The sequence below is a fragment of the Miniopterus schreibersii genome (genome assembly GCF_964146895.1).
Source record: "Miniopterus schreibersii genome assembly, chromosome: 3".
Lineage (NCBI taxonomy): Eukaryota > Metazoa > Chordata > Mammalia > Chiroptera > Miniopteridae > Miniopterus > Miniopterus schreibersii.
This window is the reverse complement of record NC_138103.1, coordinates 105074746-105079774: the sequence shown is the minus strand read 5'-3', so window position 1 is coordinate 105079774 and position 5029 is coordinate 105074746. Positions and strand designations below refer to the sequence as shown.

The 5029-nt window shown below is 52.6% G+C and overlaps 1 long non-coding RNA gene across 1 annotated transcript; it reads right to left on the bottom strand.

Moving 5' to 3' along the window:
* Nucleotides 1-1078: 1078 nt before the first annotated feature.
* On the bottom strand, nt 1079-4515 carry LOC308554975. The gene is made up of 5 exons (XR_013998462.1): nt 4402-4515; nt 3754-3869; nt 1989-3079; nt 1670-1900; nt 1079-1566 (listed from the first exon to the last, which is right to left on the bottom strand). It is a non-coding gene; the product is annotated as an uncharacterized lncRNA (long non-coding RNA).
* Between the last annotated feature and the right edge of the window lie 514 nt (nt 4516-5029).

Genomic DNA, 5029 nt, shown 5'->3' with positions numbered 1-5029 from the left:
TTTCACCCTGACACCCAGACACCGGTGCTCAGTTTAGGTTAGAACTGGCCGCTGTTGAAGGACGGAAAGTGTAAGGAATTTTGGTCTCAGAATGTAAAAGTTAAGGACAAACAAAACCAGTAAGTATTCTACACATTGGCCTCAGAGATCTTTGCCTTATCTGTAGGTTATACCCATATAACAAATATGTTGTTAGAATGGGAAGCTGGCTTTACAACTTTTCAAAGACATTTTTACAGCAAATATATTACTATTATATCCAATTTGGATGTCACTTATTGGGATAAAGCCCGGCCACACCAAAGCAGGCTACGTGGGGAGAAATGCGTGAAGCGACCGTTTAAAACCTCTCCACTGGCATTTTAGATCAAAACACAAGTATAAGCCTTCAAAATAAAAAGAAAAATCTCAGTTGATGTTTAACAGAAAAGCAGATTTATTCTGATTTTTATTGTGAAACATGTTAAATTTTAGTTTATATCTTCATATGTATTGACCGTGAACCAACATCATCTGCCATTTGAAAGTTTGTCTGACATGTACTAGGTGGTGAAAGGTTTGATTTACGGTAGTTTAGGCTGTGGGCCTTTACACGGCCAGCGTGGGAGCTGGCGGTTTGCTTTTATAGAGTATGGATATTACTAAAAATTACATTGAAGTGAAATTCAGTCTTTTAATAACATGATCCTTAACCTTATATCTAAAGCAAATGATTTTTTTTTTTTTTATTAAGACCATTTCTTATTCAATACCCTGCAAAAATGATAAAAAGTCTCAAAAATGCTAAGGGGGTTAGAACATAGGTTATCATAAATGTGATTCTTAAGTCAAAAAAGTTTGGGAAATAACTATTTAAAGCAACTCTAGGGACTAGCATGGGTCCCAGAGCAGGATAAAGAAACTCGCTGGGAATTGTCTTTTGGGGAGGGGGCTCCATTGCAATGTTTATACTTAGTTTTTTTATATTTAAGTGAATGCCACTGGTCAGTACTTTTAAAAATCACATAATCTCTGAAATACCTAGCTATGAATATAAAATAATAATTATCAATGATTCAAGATTGACCCACAGAATATATGAAAATGTTTTAAAATTATTTTAATAAAAACATATTTATTGAATTTACAGATTGTGAAATGATGGTTAGTATCTGGCCACCAGGGTTATGCTTCTGAACAAGTTTGTTAATTTAGTAAAAATGCACCCGCTATGGTCAGGTGGTATTGGCTACGGGGCACCTCTTCCTTTTGACTCCTGTAGCCGAGTGACGTCCTGTGGGTGAAGAGTGTGTTGGCGCCAAATCCTTGGTGACCATGTAGGAGAGAGAAAAAATGTCCTAAAACAATATACTGGCTGCTCAGGAAGTGGACTCCGGGTGAGGCAGCTTCTTGAAAGTGGGCACATTGTGACTGTTGGTCTTGCAAAGAGCAGCTGCAGGTATCTCCCGTGTGCTCAGGGCGGGTGTCCGTCGCGTGTGCCGAACACTGTGACGCATCCCCGGCGCCGTCTGCAGGTCCACCCGTGCTGGCTGCGTTTCTGTCTGTTTCTCCCGCATTCCAGGAAGCCTGTGGGAATTCGTATCCGTAAGAGTGTGGATTTTATTCTAGGGAGAAATTTCACCCAGTTCTTCCACACAAGGCAAGGGAGTCTTTCCCAATATTCTGTTACCTCAGCTCTTGTTAATTAGCACAGTGTCTGTGCTAAACCTCCGGACACTGTCACACGCCCATGTCTTCAGAGACCACAGACGTGGGCCCCAAAGAGCCCTGAGACACTTGCTCAGTGCGTCAGGGCTGCTGTTCAAAGAACACACGCCGAGGGGCCGAGACAACAGAAGTTTTCCGTCTCAGTCCTGGAGGCTGGAGCCCAGTGTCCAGGTGTGAGCGGCGGGCTCCAGGCCTGCAGCCGGGTGGGGCAGGTTTAAACACTCGTGGGGCGCCCGGGCATGAAATGCTCTTTCCCACTAAACCCACCCATTCTCTCTCACCCGGTTACCACAAAGCTGAAAACGGCACAGCAAGAAGTCACTGCTGCTCTGATCCTGGGGGTTCAAACGCCCCACGAGCGGAACGGCCGGTGGGATTCTCTCACTCGCTCGTGGGATCAGAAGGCTGCAGGGTTAAAAAGGCTGCCGCCAGTTTTAAGGGCCACGTCCTGACCTCCCCGTGTCACACGCCACGTCTCGTGTTGCCAGGAGTGGTGGGGAGATTGTAACAGGAGGACATTCGGGGGGAAAGAGGAAAACGGTTAGAAATTACTCAGCGAGATACCCGCACCCACGTCCCCTGGCGGCGTCGCAGCAGCTCAGCTGTGGAAACCACCTGCGTGCCCGCCAGCGGGTGGGCGCCAAGGGAGGCGAGGGGTGGGGGTGGCACTCGGCCTTAGGGAGACGGGAATCCTGTTTGTTGAGCCTGGAGGGGTTACGCCAGAGAAAGACGAAGACTCCGTGGTCTCACTTACGTGTGGAACCTCGAAAAAAGGAAAGAAATTCATAGGAACAGAGACCGGGAAAGCGGAGCTGTGGCCGTGCCGGGCAGGGACGTGGGGCGGGTGGGTCAAAGGGTAGAGCTTCAGTTACAAGAGGAACTGGGTCCCAGGACCAGGACCGAGTGTGTGGCGTGCGGACCGGTGGATACACGGGGCTGTGCATGGAAATTTGCTGAGAGAGTGGAACTTAAATGTTCTCACCAAAAAGGTAGATACTAACTCAGGGGGAACCTTTCAAAACGGGACGTGTATCCAGTCGCCACACCCTGGACTTTAAAAATCTTAGTTTTATTTGTCGATTACACCTCATTAGAGCTGGGGGGCGGGCGCGGGAATTGTTCCACTGGTTTCAAAGAAGTGGGGTTCAAATGCTCGCCCATGGCTGTAGGTACTTCAGAAAAACTGACCAGGCGGGAGGGGCGGAGGGGAGGGCGGGAGAGGCGGCCGGGACCTAGTCGGTAGAGCACGCTGACCTTGAGTGGTGACAGCCGGTGACAGACGCAGCACCGGGGCCGCATCGCGAGAGACGGAGATGTCGCGTTGCTGTGCTTACCCCGAAACGAGTGCAGCATCATGTCAGCTGTACCTAAGCTGTGAAAAGCAGATTCTTCCTAATTAATTTGGGCTCTGCTGTTCCTGATTGAGGCTTCAAATGACATCGCTGAAGTAACAACAGAAAGGACTGTTTCAATAATGTGCAGTTTCATTCACCCGACAAGGGGTCCTAGAGCCTCTGCCATGAGCAGGCCCTGACCCCCAGACGACCTCCTGTGACGGGGGGGACCGGCCAGGTCCGAGCCCGAGTCCCAGACGACACCCGGCCGCACGCCCGCTGAGAGCTCAGCCACCGCCACCCGGGAAGCTTTTCAAGAGGGTCTGCAGGTTAATGTTGACCAACCGCCTCCCTGCCCTGGGCCTGGAACGGGCACATCGGGAGTCGGCGCGGGACCTGAGGCTGTCCCAACACCCAGCCCCGCGCGTCTCGTGGTCTGTTCTCCAGTTTACTTAACCTCCTTCTGCTACCAAGAGCCCGGGAGCGCTGAGGAAGTTTATGCCGGAGGAAATGGGAAAAAGAGCATTGTTTTCGGGTTGTTTTGCTAAGGCCGTGGATGGCAGGAGTGTGTGCTTTATGTTACCGGGGCTTGGCCAGCGTGTGAGATGCCGTGGGGTTCGGTCTCCGAGCCGACCCGGAGCTCAGAGAGGAAAATGCTGTGAGAGCCCTTGAAATAATCTCAAGTCTGCCCCTGAAATGGCTGTAAACGAACCTGGCCTGTGTCCGGCCGAGCCGGCGAGGAGAGCGTGCCAGGGGAAGTGTTTTCGTCCACCCTGGAATGCCAGCTGTCGCGTGTGCCAGCGAGCGGGGGGCGCAGAATCGCCGGATCTGTGGGATAAGCAAACAGTCCTGTGCTGGCCGCAGAAGCCCATTTCCCTGAGCGGCAGGGACGATTGTGAGCTATATTTACCAAGGGGTTTGTATGCAAAAGAGGCCTCCCGAGGGTAGCGGCAAATATTTACCCCGGCCGTCCGAAGCCACCCCACCCAGCTGGCTTTTATAGAACCAGGTGATAGCACGGTTCAAAGCGCTGGTTCCCGAGGCAAGTGTTGGCCGGCATAGGACTGTTCTTTAATTAGTACGCACTCAGAGACAGTTGCTGATGATGCTGCTGCAAGAGCAGGTTGAGACTTTCTTGCGGGGAGGGGAGAGGGGTGATAGGCCTGCCTTTCTATGGGTTTAAACCAGCTTGGATCCAGTCAGGCCTTCAGTTACCCCGCCTCTAAAACAGCCTTCCCGGCAGTAAGGAGACGGCTCCCTCAGGGTCTCGCTGGGAGCTGGTGACAGGCTGGGGGGCTGTGGGAACCGTCCAGGCTGCGGCCGTCCAGGGAGAGTGGTCGGAGCTCAGGAAGCGTCTCACCTGGAGCCCCGAGACCCCCGTCCACGGCGACCGGCTGTGCAGGGCGGACTCGGTCCGGATAAGACGCTGGCCCGCGCCCACCGCAGACTCTGCTGGACGACTCCGAGTCAGGCTGGATCCTGCCTGGGGCAAAGGGTTCCATTTAATAGCTGCTTCTTGGCAAAATGTGCTTAGTACCCACATGTCCAGACTTGTTGTTATTAAAACTCACCCAAGGACATTTTTTCCATTGACTTTTAGGGAGGGAGGGAGGGAGGGAGACACGTGGACCGGCTGCCTCCCCGCCGCACACGCCCCAGCTGGGGCCGGGGATCCAACCTGCAACCCAGCTACGTGCCCTTGACCGGGAATCGAACCGGAGACCCTTCGGTGCTCAGGCCGAGGCCCCAGCCCCTGAGCCCCACGGGCCAGGGCCGGCTGTTGTTTTGAGGACTTAGTACAGTGTATGAAGCGCCCCTCGCATCCTGAGACAGCAGCTGCTTGATAAGTGCGGCTCCGGGGTCACCCCTGGGCAGCTGTAACCTGGCTGTCTGTGCTCATTTGTGCCGAAAGAGCTCGGGTGGTGGCCTGGCTGCTGCTGCCGTGAGCGGGGCTTGAGGTGCGCGCCCTGGGCTCTGCCCCAGGAGAC